Source organism: Rhinopithecus bieti, unplaced genomic scaffold (genome assembly GCF_001698545.2).
Source record: "Rhinopithecus bieti isolate Rb0 unplaced genomic scaffold, ASM169854v2 scaffold_41853, whole genome shotgun sequence".
NCBI classification, from domain to species: Eukaryota; Metazoa; Chordata; class Mammalia; order Primates; family Cercopithecidae; genus Rhinopithecus; species Rhinopithecus bieti.
Window position 1 is genome coordinate 788,960 of NW_016817744.1, and position 15,676 is coordinate 804,635.

Genomic DNA, 15,676 nt, shown 5'->3' on the forward strand with positions numbered 1-15,676 from the left:
TATATATATATATATATAATGGAACACAGATATATAGATGAGAGAGTGATAGATACAGATAGAGGTATAGATGTAGACAGATATGGAGATATCAATATAGATATAGATACACATAGATATAGATGCTTCTCAATTTATGGAATTATGTACTAGTAAACCCATCATAAACTGAAAATATTCATTTAATATTCCTAATCTACTGAACATTATAGTTTAGCCTAGCTTACCTTAGTCATGTTCAGAACATTTACATTAACCTACAGTTGGGTAAAATCATCTGGAAACACAGTACTCTATAGAGTATCAGTTGTTTACTTTCTTGATGATGTGGGTGACTGGGAGCTGTGCTTGCTGCCAATGCTGGGGAATTGTGAGAGTGCCGTATTGCATATCAATAGCTTGAGAAAATATCAATATTAAAAATTTGAAGCCAGGCACAGTGGCTCACACCTGTAATCTCAGCACTTTGGAAGGCCGTGGTGGGCAGGTAGCCTGAGCTCAGGAGTTCGAGACCAGCCTGGACAACATGGCGAAAGTCCATCTCTACCAAAAATAGAAAAATTAGCTGGGTATGTTGTCATGTGGCTGTAGTCCCAGCTACTCGGGAAGCTGTGGTGGGAGGATTGCTTGAGCCTGGGAAGTAGAGGCTGCAGTGGGCCAAAATTGCACCACTGCACTCCTACCTGGTTGACACCCTGTCCCCCAACCAAAAAATTTAAAGTATGGTTTCTATTGAATGAGTATTACTTTAGCACCATCTGTAAAATTTAAAAATTGTAAGTTGAACCATAGTAAGTCAGGTACCATGTGTATATATTCTATATTCTCATACATGAGATAGAATATACAATATATACTATCTCATGTATATATATATATATTTCTCATACACATATATATTCTCTAGCTCTTCATGCTACTGCATAGCACAGTACAACACATAAATGTTTATCTCATTATCTGTCTTGTTCTTGGACACTTGACAATTATTTTTATCTCAATGATAACTCAGACAAATAACCTGCACCTCTGTTACCACTAGAGGAGATATTGGGCTGGATGACGCTGACCACATCATTGAAATTCAGGAAATCTATCCTTGCTTCATAGTGTAATCTTTGCTGCTTTATAGTAGTCTCACTCTATTTTTTTCATTCTGCTGAGAGCATGAAGATCAACAATTGCTCAACATGTGAAAACTGTGTTCCTATTTGAACAATACTGTTCTGCAATATGAAAAAATTCAGTTCTACTCATTTATGCCAGACTGATGTATGCATTGTTAATTTCACTGGATGAATTTAAGAACTAACAAAGGACAAACTTGCAAAACAAAATAAATTGCTTGTTTCTCTTTTTTCTTGTTTCAAATCCAACAGCTTTTCAGATTTACTTTCCATTTATTAGAACAGATTGAAATTACTTATTGAAATTTCTTAGCACTCTTTTATAAGCCCAATGAACAGATGTAATTGTGCTTGGTAGATCAATTCATCCATTGCTCCATGCCCTGAAAATATGCTAGGGTTACCAAATAACAGCAAATAGCCTGGTTGCTTAATTATTTCAAGTAGCTTGATGTCTTTTGAGAGAAGTAATCAATTTAAAATAAAATAAATCTTCAGGTTGGACAATCTATCCAATTAGTTAGATTTTCTTTGCCTAAACTCACATTTCAAATTGATGGGCATAAATTTATTATCTATACAATCTACTGATAGAATCTTATCAGCATAATGCATGTTACCATCTCCATTAATAAAATTCTACCAAAGCCTGAAATACTAGAGAGGGCAGGCATGAATAATCATTTAACATTAATTCTAATAACAACTTTTTCTATCAGAAGAGGAAAATTCTATTATTTTCTCTTCTACAAACAAGAAGTACCTTGAAGTATGTCAATGAATCATGTGTACATCAGTGTAATATCTTAATATGTCTTCATTCTTGAGATATAAGAGCATATATTTATGTTTCTCTTGGCTCTATTATCTTTTGCAGTAAAATGTCAGGGCACAAAATGCAAAACATGTCATTCAATTCAACCAATATCTATGAGATCTAATTCAGTGGTCAGTACAGGATTTTTAATGTTCCCCGGGTAATCTTACTGTTGTCACTTCATATCTAAGTCCAGTGAAATTTTTATTTAATTAAATCAATCAAATCACATTTGTGGCAATATGTTCTACTTCTTTCTATACTAATAGTACATGTTCTTTCTAGGAACAGTAATGTTTGTTTTACAGACTTATCCAGTTCCCTTTGTGTAGCAGGGGAATCTCAAAAGTTTTTTTTATAGAAGTAATAATAAATTGATGCTTTTTAATGGGAATATGTAAATGATGAGATGGAATATTTAAAAGAGGAACTTGAGGGGTGGTTGGTGATCCCAATTTCTTTGGATATATCTCTAGATTCAGAGACTAAATATGAAGAGACAATAAGAAAATATTTTTTGTACGATTCTTCAAGAATGCTATGGGTGAACATCCACATGCATGAGCATCCACATTCCTTATTTGTTGAGAAAACTCTCTGGCCAGGAACTGGTTAATGTACTCAACTCAACAAACTCTAAACATGAGCCAGTGTTGATTCATTGGCACTACACAGAGGTGAAAGAATCATTATACATAAGGGGATTGCATAAGTTTATTTTGCTAATAAGGGTTAACTTTTGTGGCAAGAATAAAATTAAATAAAAACTTGAAATCATAATCATAATTAACCTTTGGAGAGAAAGAAAGGGGCCTGAGAAAGGTTTCTGTTGTTCTGACAATATTTTATTTCTTGACACAGATGGCATTTAATGGGTGTATCTACTTTACATAATTTATCTGTACAGTCATTATTTGTCAACTTTTCTCTATGAATGAACTATTTTAATATCTAAATTGTATTTCAAAAAAGGATATAGATAAATAAGGATTTCTATTATGAAAGACGATGAGTTCAGTTTTAGATGTTTGAAGTTGTAAAGGCAATCACAAAGGTACACAATAAAAAATGAGATATGTATTCTTTGATTTCAGGGAAATATGCTAGGTTTGATATTAAGGCTTTTAGAGTTTTCATGATATAGTTCCATTAGAGTTAACAAAATAGTTAATAATTTATCATAAGGAAGCATGACCAGAACAAAGTCTTGGAATGCAGTCAGATATGCAATTAGTGTAAGGTGCCTTTTGGTTAGCATTATCTTCTATACATCTCATAAAGAAAGATGAGTAGCCAAGAAGAAAATTCAGTCAGTTGACAGAAATAATAAAACTTCAATTTGTAATACTTAAGTTTGGTTGATGAGGCTTGTAAATGTAGTTGTAAAATACATGAAAAGAGAAACTTTTTAAGAAACTGGGATTGGTAAACATTGCTGTAGTGAATGCTATAATGCACTATCTAGATTCCCTTCAGAAGTGAAGTACTTAATTGTCCAGCAGGTGGAAGTGTGGTAGGCAGACAGCCTTAAGCTCTTAAACCTTAACTAGGATTGCAGTGGTTGAAGAGAACTGCCTCACTCAAGTTCACCCTCCTTTCCCAAGGTCTGTACACAATAACTGATGTGCACTGGGGTTAAAGATCCAGACTTCTTGTCCTAACTCAAGACACTCTGAAGAGTCATCTTAGCTTTAGAATTATCCATAGGATTAGCTGAGCCTCCAGTGTGACTGTATCAAAACTCAACTTCTTCCTCTGCCTAATCCTGCTTTGTAAACTCCACAGGTGTTGATCAAAAGGAAACCTCTACATGTTAACTTACATCTGCTTTTCAAGGAGCCTAAATTGCAATAATTGCCCAATACTGCAGAAACATAGGATACAAATTTTTTTTTAAAAAAATTTGCTGCAAAATAATCTTGTATGATATTTTTGAGCACAGCTTCAGTGCTGGTACATATAATAGTTGGCAAAAAAATGACTTGTCATACTGTACAAAAAATGAACGGTATTTGAAAAAACTCATTCTTCAAGTATAGATGATATTTAAAAGAATATTTTTCTATAAAGACAATGTGAGAATAACAATGTTGCTTAGCTAGATGTAAGGTTAATATGTATTTTTTTAGTTGAGGGTAATTTTAACAAATGTATGTCCTTGGTGGAGGAAGGCAGAGAAAGCTTGTGTGGAAAAGGTTGAATATCAAGAGAGACAAAAGAATAATAGTGGATTTTTTTCCCTAAAGAGGCACAATGCTATGAAAACAAGAAGATAATATAGGAGTATAAATTAAAATAGATTGAAGAAACTGTCATACTAGAGAAATAAGAAATGGAGATAAAGATAGACACAACTGCAGTGAGGTTTATATCGAGGTAAATCATTGAGAACATTTTTATCTAATTGCTTTATATTCTTTGTGGTTAAAAAAGAGAAGCAAAAACTTTTTTAGGGTGATGGAGAGTTGGTGAAGAGGTTATGTTCCGGTTGTTTTATTGCTTTTCTACAGATAACCAAGTAAATGTTGGAATAAAGCAATTTTTTAATATTGGTCTAAGTATGTGATTTAGTGTAGGGAGATCCATGAAATTGTAAATGGTTAAGGGTGTTTAAGTTGCTTGTAAGTAATGAATTTAAAATAATATACTAAAAATTATATGCTTATTAAACAAGGATATCAAGTAAAGAGGGTCACTAGGCTGAAAGCAAAGGAAGGGAAGGAGTTAAGAACTATAGCAAAAGCAATAAATGGTTGGGGGGTAAAGTAAAGGGAGTACGAATGCTATAGTAGGGAGTAGAAGAGCATAGTCAGCAATGAGACTTTGTAGGAAGCAAGGAATAAGAGCACTTTAATTTAAAAAATGCGATATGGAAATTACATATTATAAAAGCACAATGATTCCATATGATAACAAGATTTAGGGTATTTTATGTTTATAGAATGAACATCACAAAAGTTGAGCATGTTAAAGAACTGAGAGAGTAGAATCTTGAATGGGTCAACTCTACGAGTATTGAAACAATTGCAGGATTAGAGTGGGACTAGGCATTGAAAAAACTGAGTTTATTGTCAACATGTTTGATAAATACATGAAAATGACCACATAGGTTGATAGGTGTTAATGATGAGTAGTCACAGGCATGAATATAGTTGGATGGAAACAGCTTTCAGGATACACCACACACACATACATACACATTTCTAGCATTTTGGAGCTAGAAAAGCTGCTAACTCCTGTTATCATGTAATTATTCATTGGTACTGGGGAATGGGCAGTGTTCTGTTAAAATGACTGCATGAGAAGTTAATTTTCAGTTAAAGCAAAATGGTAAAGAGACAATTCATAGCACAGTTTAAAGTTATACAGAAATTTGTGCTGTGGAATAGAGATCTAGAGAGGAAAGGTAGCAGCAGACAGTTGGGACAGGGGGCAAGAAAGGTCGATCTGAAGAGTCTGGAGAGGAGTGTATGGTAGAAGACATAATGATAATGTCTTGAATTTGACTGATAACAAAAGTGGCATATCTGTAATGTGCAGTTTGGTTAATTCTTCCAAACTCTGAATAAAACCCTAGTATGACATTTATTCAGTGTTGTCATAAGTTAAGTTTCTTATAGTATCAGGATTATGGTGACACTAACAGCCACAAAATATCTATTGGTTGAATTAAATTTGTTCTTTTTGTAAAACAATAACAATCTAATCATCAAACAACTTTATATTAAGATAAAAAGGGGTAAGATGTTAATCACTTTAACTGTTTTGATACATTTCTCTATCATCATCTTTATCTAGCTAAGTGATTTTCTTTTAATAAGACCATCTTTATCATTTAAATCAGTTCCATCACCTTTAGTATAATCAGTAATATATGCAGGTTTAAATGTACTCTCTTACTACTTTTTTGTTTTGCGTTTGTCCTTAATGTTCTCTGTTCACAATCCTCTTTTTTCTTGACTTGTCTTAGGTAAATTAATTATTCATTCATGTTCCATTTTATTTATCAGTTAATTATTTATACATTCTCTTTTTTAGTGTTTATCCTAGATATTAAAAATGCATACTTTACTCAAGTTTAATATAAATTGGTCATTTAATCATTTTCAAAATAAAAGTTCAGAGATAATTTTAAGTTGTTTAGTCCTCTCTTGCTCTATTTTTCATTATTGGCATGTATTTTAATTCTTTATATGTTTAGGATCCCATGTTATTAATTTTTATGGTTTAATACTGTCTATCAACATGCCTACCTTTTCTCCACTCGTTTCTACCCTGCATTTCTTAGTTTGTTATCTGAATTCATCTTCCTTCCACTTAAAGTACATTTTAGGTTTGTGGGGTTTATGCGTGTGCATGACTCATTACTCAAATTTCATAGTTATTGCTCAACTGAAAATATTTTCTGTTTAACCTTCATTTTGAAATGTTGTATTGCCTTTTTTACTTCAGAATAAAGTTTTAGTTTCTATAATTGTGTTGAATATTCAGTAGCAACGTTTTTTCTTGTTTTTTGAGAGATTATACTTTTCCTTCCTGTAGTTGCTTTAATATTTCATGATGTTATTTATATTTATCTTTTGTATAGATAATGAATACATATGCATATTATCTTTTAGTATATGACTTACTCTTAAATCTGTGGCTTTATGTATTTCCTTGGTTTTGGAAAACTCTCACTTTTTGTTCTTTTTTTTTATTATATTATTATACTTTAAGCTCTAGGGTACATGTGCATAACGTGCAGGTTTGTTACATATGTATACTTGTGCCATGTTGGTGTGCTGCACCCATTTTTACTATCATATTTTTCTAGGGTTCCAATTATATGTATGTTAAAATTTTCACTTTCCTCCTGAATATCTAAAGTATTTCTTAAATTGGCAATAATGAATCAGCATATATTCTTCTATGTCATTCAATCCACTAATTTTTTTTCCATTGTTTTTAATTTGCTGTAAAACCCATGTATTGAGTTAATTACAGTCATTCTTCAGTTTTAGAATTGATCTTCCTTCTACCTGAATTCACCATGGATCTTCTTTCTTGGAAGATCCTGAAACCCTATTTTGTTCTCCAAGTTCCATTAGAATACTGAGAGTTCAACTTCATTTCTGTCATTATCAACCCGAGCTATTCTCCCCTCAGCTTCTTTATATTTCAACTACTGCTTTCTAATGAGTCAGAGGAAAATCTGCAACAATGAGTCTCACTCCTCAGAATTCTCTACTTTTTCACGTCTTGACGCTGAAAATCTTAGCTTCTTAGATGACTTTGTAATGCCTTCAAATACTAGATCTTCTAGTTGTTCTCAGCATGAAGGTTAGTTCATGATAAGTGACTTATTACTGGCAGAATCAGAATTTCCTTCCTCTGCATTATTCTTCTTAATCACTGATACTTCACTGAATTATTTTCCTAAACCAGAAAAAAATTAGGAATCATGTTTTGGTTTATTTTGCCTTCCCCTTTATTCCTCAGATAAATCAATAAACTCTATATGTTTATTTCCTTGATATTCTTTAATTCCATCCTCCACTCCCTCAACATCCCCATGGCGACTGGCTAACATTCTTAATTTCTCTGTTGGATTAAGGAAACAACCTTCTAAATGTGTTGCTGCTTTGATTTTTGTTGCTCCTTTTATTTTATTTCCACTCTGCCATTCTAAATGTTTGTCTTTTAATTCATTTCTTATGGTATGAATTATCTGCTTATTTTAAAAAACTGTCATACAATTCAAAACAAGTCTTTTAGCATTTCATATAATATTATTTGTGAACAGATATGTTTCATTCAGTCATGTTAGTTAGCTTCTGTGCTCTTTTCCTTACTTTGTATATTTCTCCCACACTCAACTATTCTAATTTTTTGAAAATACCATACCTTTGTCTTTGTATATACCCTCTCCCACTGTTGCTGAAGAAGAAATTTTGTGCTTCTCAAAAATAATTTTTTGTGCCATATCACCACTTTCATTGTGCTTTCCAAATATGTTTGGGTGTCCTATCCTGGCTATTTCTCAAACTATTTTAAAATATGGAAGAATAGAATGTATAAGAATATATTTATACAAAGTTTAAAGTGTCATGTGAATTCTTTGGAAGGCTTTATGCAACACATTAATGTAATCTCCAAAACTAGGCTTGTTTTTAGCACATAGTACATATCAGTAGGTTTGGACTGAATTAATTATTTGACCAATTTATTATTGAGTTGAATACATGTTATATACAAATATTTTGTTGGACACTGACAAGTATAAAAATGAATAAAGTAGTGACTTTATCCTTAAGGTATTCACAGTCTATTAATGAATATATAATTTAAACAGAAATTATTTCACATAAACTTAAGTGTGAAATTAAATATATTTAAAATGATCATAGTTTTCAAAGAAGGAGAGGAATTTTTATGTATATTTATTATTTTTTAATATTTTTTTATTATACTTTAAGTTGTAGGCGTACATTTGCACAACATTCAGGTTTCTTACATATTTATACATTGCCATGTTGGTTTGCTCACCCATGAATTTGGTCATTTACATCTAGGTATTTCTCCTAATGCTATCCCTCCCCCATCCTCCCACCCCATGACAGGCCCCAGTGTGTGATGTTCCCTGCCCTGTATCCAAGTGTTCTCATTGTTCAACTCCCACCTATAAGTGAGAACATGTGGTGTTTGCTTTTTCTGTCCTTGCGATAATTTGCTGAGAATGATGGTTTCCAGCTTCATCCATGTCCCTACAAAGGACATGAACTCATCCATTTTATAGCTGCATAGTATTCCATGGTGTATATGTGCCACATTTTCTTAATTCAATGTATCATTGATGGACATTTGGGTTGGTTCCAAGTCTTTGCTATTGTGAATAGTGCCACAATAAACATACATGTGCATGTGTCTATATAGTAGCATAATTTATAATCCTTTGGGTATATACCCAGTAATGGGATGATTGGGTCAAATGGTATTTCTAGTTTTAGATCCTTCAGGAACTGCCATACTGTCTTCCACAATGGTTGAACTAGTTTACCCTCCCACCTACAGTGTAAAAGCGTTCCTATTTGAAGGAGAGGAATTTTTAAAAACTGCAAAACAAATGTCTCTTTAAACCCTTTTATTTAAAAAAAAATTAAATCTACAAATATTTTTTTAAATCAGTCTAATGATTTCCTATTCACCTAGGTTCTCCAATTGTTAACATTGGCCATATTCTTCTTTTTCTTAATTTTGTTCTTATTATTTTGCTAAACCCTTCAGAGTAAGTTACAGACATCATCACCCTGCAATCTAAGTACTTGAGCATAAATCTATTAAGAACAAGGTTTCCTCACATGAACACAGCAGAGCTATTAGATTCAGAAAAGTTACCACCAATATACTACCATAACCTAATATTTAGTTTGTTTTCAACCTTCGCAAGTAATTCCCATTCCATCCTTAATAAGATCTTTCTTTTTCTGTTCAGGATTTAATCCAGAACTATCTATTACATATAGTTTTCATGACTTTATAGTCTTATTTAATTTAGAACATTTTCAGTCTTTTGTTGTCTTTGATAACATCATTTTTAAAAAATATAGGCTTTGTGTGTGTATGTGTGTGAGTGCACATGTGTATATTTGTCTATGATTGTTTCATCATGCTTGTATACAAGTGATACATTTTTAGCAAGAACATCACATTCTGGCAGATGAAATTTTATATAAGTTTTGGAAGATGGAAAATACTTATGTTGAGAAATGAAGTGTGGCACAGAAGATAACTAGAATGTTTACCTATTATATGGCTAGAATTGGTTCTCCAAAGGAAACTTTCAGCACTAGTTCTTGGTTAATTATGAATATAAGGAACATCTGCTTTTCCAAAACTTCAGTTTTAATTTTAAGGTACTTTGCTCTTTTATTGAAAAAAAAAATTGACAACATTTTCTTTGGGATAAGGCTACATCCAGTATTACAGCAAGCTCCTGAAAGCTAATCATCACCTGCGAATGTAGAGCATTTTAAATGTGGTAGTTATGATACCTTTCTTTACTGGATTTTGTAAAATCACAGAAGCATCAAATAGTCAGATTCTTGTAGACCGTCTCTTTATTGGTAGATATGGTGAACCCAGCTAAAGGATGATTTGCCCAAATTTATAGAGCTAAAAAGTAGTAGAGTTTAATTTCTCACCAAGGATTCCCAATGTATTGTACAGCTGACAGATTCCTAAAGGACTCTGAGAATATGCTTGAGGAAACCACAACATTTTTATTTCATGGGTACCCTTTGACATGACTTTCACCTTGGTAGAGTAGGCCATTCACAGTTAGGCTCCATTGTTTCAATGGTAACTTGGCAGTGAAATGGGACATGTCAGGAGAGGTTTGCAACGGCTTTATCAGACACATTTTAGCCTCATTTATCTTGACTTCCAAGCATTTACTTACTAAACTGGTCCATACCATGAAGTTTCTTTTCAGATCAGTGCCAAGTTTCAAGTGGTAAAGACCACAGAGAAATCATTTTTCATGAGATTCTTCATATATATACTCAACAATACTTTTATCAGCTATGTTTCTAATCCATTAGCAATATTGACTTTGCCATGAAATGGGAGTAATTCAATTTCAGATTATACTATAAAGCTGAAATTATTGTAGCTTTGCCTTCTGGTTTTACAGTAGTTAAGGCTATGTCAGGGATTTCATGCTGAAGCTTTATATTTCAAAGTTTTATAACCAGACATAAAAAGAAAAAAAATAAAATGGGTTTGAGGCTACATTGGCACCAGTGAGAAATCCATGTTAGGCTTTTTATTCAAAGAGATCCACATCAATAGTCAAGTCCTTCTACTTAATAACTTTCATTATTATATTGGCTTTGGGTACGTTTGATACATTTTTCTGATGCCAGACGGGTTTGTTTGGTCGTAGCATGAGGTGTAAAACACTGTGTGGTGCTGTAAGCAGAAGGCAGGAGAAATTACACATCACCCACTCCCTTATTAGCTGTCTGTCTATGAACAAGGTACTTAATATCATTGGATAGCACATTATATAAAATTTAAAAATGGGAGAAAATGTATCCTATCTGTATGGAGGCATGGGACTGGACCTTTTGTAATCCTTTCCAAAACTCATATCTGAGTTTAAATAAAACAAGCAAACAGCTAACATTTCATCTGAAATAGGAGAGGGATTGCTGTCTCCATGTTATATCTGAGACAAATCAGAAAAAAGATTATTTTCCCAAGTATCCAACATAAGGCAGGCACCTGGCTTAAAACATGTTTATTTAAATTATCTCTCCAATAAATTACAAATGAATTTGGTTAGCTGTTAATAAAATGGCATGGACATTCAGAAGGCAGAGTGTTTTAAAATATATTTGAGGGGCCATGTATAGGAAATTGCCATAAAGGAAATTACTTATCATTGATGAAAAGCTCCCTGAGGTCAGGGAAAATGGTAAACTGAGAAGAGAATGGGAGGCAGTACATTGAGTAAATTGGGACTTCCTGCATAATTCTGCCCAAGTTTACTAGTCTTTATTCATTTTTATTTACTTCAGCTTCACACAGAAGTAAGCCCCTTTATAGGGAAGGCAATGTTTTGACATCATGCTGGGTTCTAATAAATAAGATGTCTTCATGTGTTCTGGAAATTTACAACTTAATATGGAGAAATCTATGTAAATTCTTAATACGAGTAATAGTATGCACGTCTTCTGTATTTACTATATGACTGGCATTAATTTACATAACTCATATGTGTCATGTAAATAATCATGGCAATCCTATGAGGGAATTATCATTTTCACTTCACAGATAATGATGTGGAAGCTAATAGAGGAGAAATAACCTCACCAAGGTCATTTGTGAATGAAAAATTCAGTATTACGATCCAGTTTTAGCGAAGCCTGTACTCTTAAAATTGATTTTATATAATCTCTCATAATGAAAAGAAAACTGAAAATCATTTAAGCAACACCTTTCCTATGAGAACAACATGAAAAACTAATCCATCAGTGGAGCTGGGGAAAGCATTACAGAAGAGGAACCTCTAACACAGCATTTCATAAGTGAGAACAATTGGTACAAATCAATCTAAGCCCTGAAGTTGCTATTTCCAAACTACTCCTATCAACTCCTGTCTCTCTATCTCCAGAAACCCTGCTTTGTCCTGGTGACTCTTATATTTCCTATGAATCACTGAGATAGGCTCATAGAAGCCTTGTTCATGCTCCGATCCACCTGCAGGCAATCCAAGTTTGGAGACTGATATACACACTGAGTTGTTCAGTAACAAAATCTAGTAGGAAGTCTCCACAACACCATGGGTGGCTGATTCCTAGACTCTATTAATTGTGAATGCTAGACAAAAGGTGCACTTGGCTCAGAAGAGGAGAACCTCAGGGAAGTTATCAGTTAAATTTTCAGTGACAACAGCAGCCACTCTCACTCTATCAGCATCAGCCAGTATGACTTTCCTTAAGTTCCTCAAACAGGTCACGCTTCTTCTTGTCTTAGTACTATGAAATAGGCTTTTCTATTTTCATCTTCCTTGCATATCTGGCCACCATGTACAGTTAGTTCCTCCTCTTCTTCAGATTTCTATTTAATTTCTCCTTTGGTAAGTCTTTCCTGAACTGACAGACATAGCAAGGTTTCTCTATCAGATACTCCTAGAGCATTTTGTACTTCTACTTGGCAACAACCATCATACAATCACAATTATAATTTGTTCTTTTTTCATCACAAAGTATTTTTTATTGAGAGGAAAGGGGGACATTGGTGAAGTTTAAAAAGAGTTGCAATGTAATATTACTTGTATTTAAATGAATGTCTTTTGCAACTATTAAGTAGACAGCAGGAAGTCAAGGAGGAGAGAGGTGTGTTACGAGGCTCTTGTAGCAATCCAGATAAGAGGAGGACGATGGCCACAGTGGCTGCATTGGAGATGGAAATGAACAGATTGTGTAGCTGTATTGAGGGCACAGAAAGCTAGATTTATTTTTGTCAGATCACATTTAGAATGTAAATAAGGGTAAATATTTAAGAACAACTCCAGATTTTATTAACTTGAGCAACTAGATGGAGATTTTACCAACAAAACTGGGAAAGATTATGGATGTAACATATGAAGTTTCTAGCAAAGGATATTGTTAAGTAGCAACTACAGTGGGAAACAGCAATGTATCTTTTAAAAACATGCAAATGTTGTGTATATGGCTAAAATGTAGATGCCATTATGCTTTTCAGGAAATGTCACTAAACCTATCTTCTAACAACAGCAGCACAGCTAGCTTGTGATTCAACCATTTGATACTCATTGATCATGTAAAAAGGTACCATAAATATGGCAGAAACTTAAAATATTTGATCAATAAGTAAAAAAAGCAGTTAAGGAAGGAGGTAGTATGTTCTATTATGTGTCTATATCAAAAATATTGCAAAGAGTAATCCAGGCATAATCATGGGCATATATTTTTAATGACAGAATTTATGATATCAGAAAGAAACACTACAGGTACACTCTTTCATCTATAATTATGATAATCAGGAAACCTCTGAAGTAAGAGTAGTGAAATAGCATCTTTATGACCTGCCAGGCACACTGCACATGGTGTTTTGTTTTGCTTTGTTTTTGTTACTTTGCTTTGGATTTGTTTTTAGATCATCTCTTTATCATTTCAGACTCCCATATAGCACATATTTTATTATTTTTTTTCTATTTCCTGATTGGGGAACTGAGAAACAGAGAAATTAAGTCAATATCCATTTTACAAAACTACAAAGTGATAAAGCTATAATTTATATATAAATTTGAATCTGAGATCTTGAACACAAGGAAATAATACTCTTGCTTAGAGACTGCCAAAGCATAATGGAAACTTTGCAAGTCCAGTTTTTGGTAAGTTGTTCAATTATAATCATAGCTCATTTACTTGTGTTTAGAAACAGCTCTCTTTACCTTAAATATCTCCAGTCTCTCTCAGAACACTTAAATTATGGTCAGTTACAATCCTGTTTTCTGAATAAAGCTTTCCTATTCTAACTTTCAGTAATATTCCTCTCTGGCCCCCTTTAACACTTACCTTGAAAAATAAACCATTTAGTTCTAAATTATTGGATGTTCCATAAGGCATATCGCTAGTTTTAGATGATTTATTTCACACACTGGCACTAACTTGGAGCTTAATTAAATGATTATTTTTGACTCATTCTAGAGTTAGCTAAAATTAAGGAAAATAATTATTTGAAATGTCAAATAACTACAGAATTTTCTCAATGCAAGGTTTACCTCTGCCTACCACTTAATCCAAATGTAAGTCATGGCATAATTTTAATTAAAAAGAATTATATAAGGGTGGAGGACCTGGGCTTCATATTCCATAATAGGAAGCAATCACATGCAACTTCTATGAGATTACTTTATGAATCTTTTTAAAATGCGAGTTTACAATTATCCCTAACCAAGAAAATTATAGGATACCAGAAATCTCAATATATTTTAATGTTCTATTGAATTTAGTTTTTCAGATGAAATTGCTCACTGCAATTTTAATCTTTCCAAATTAAGCAGCTAGAATGAGTAATCTTTGTCAGGAAGAAAATCTGGAATGATTATTTAGGAATGAAACTGTGTATTAAGACTAAATGTATTATTCTACTGCCAGATTCATGTGTGAGAACTTGGACCTAACTATAAAAATAGGAAAATAAAACTTAAAAAATACTCTAGGTTCTTAGTCATTATCGTCTACTTACATAGTCTCCTATGGATAAATGATGAGCTCTGTATATGGAGAAGGGCTGAATTTTCACACAAAAGTGAATTTTCTATTTCATCAAAGTATTTCTCAGGCATCAAAAAATCCCAACATTTTAATAATTGTTTAATGGAAGGCATCATATATTTATCTGTGTATAAGATGAAATGAGCATAATTAAATATATCCTTTTAAGTTTCAGATCAAGGAAAATGATACAATTTATGTACAGATTGCATTTGGTCAATGTGACTTGACTATTACTCAGACATAAAATTAATGGTGAGTAATTCCCGGGAGCTTCTTTGAACAGGGCACTCTTTGGTTTGATGTTCAAAATAGAAAAAAAAAAAAAAATGCAAGTATTAATAGGCAGGGGCTCATTATCTAAAAATCAACTTTGAAACTTTTCAGTTATCCAGTTTCCTAACTCACAGAGTGAAATTCTGAGATATGAACGTGGAAGAGAAATATTTGATGTTATGGTGAGAAAAGAAGTTGGAAAGAATTTGTCTGCCTGAGGTTGGATGTGCATGGATTGGGTTTGAAAGATGAGACTACAGAGCCAAAGGGCTTCTGGAGGTTGCTGTGAGCATAAGGGGTTGGATTCTTCATAGAAGAGATGTAGAAAGGCAAGATATGCAACCTTTCTTTACAGTTACCCAGAAGGTTGGTCCTGTGCTTTGGCCCTTGCACCTTGGAGTTCAGCCTCTCACTTTGTTTACTGTTATGTCAGAGCTCCAGAAATCAATATTTAAGCTGTGGTCTTGCCTAAACCACAAAGCAGCAGCTCTGATTCACAGCTGCAACTTACAGATGCCTGTACCATATGCTACCATTCAGAATATATTTCAGATATAAGCAGGGATGTCATTTCTCAAGGAAGAGAGGGGCTAAATTATTAGATAAATTGATCGGAATTAATATTAGCCTGATTAAGTCAGAACTTAATCTACTTTTGACATTCT

At 33.2% G+C, this 15,676-nt stretch overlaps 1 pseudogene; it reads right to left on the minus strand.

Annotated features, from left to right (window-relative positions):
• Nucleotides 1–14,084, minus strand: part of LOC108517978 (ankyrin repeat domain-containing protein 11-like) — a 66,112-nt pseudogene extending 52,028 nt beyond the window's left edge.
• Between the last annotated feature and the right edge of the window lie 1,592 nt (nucleotides 14,085–15,676).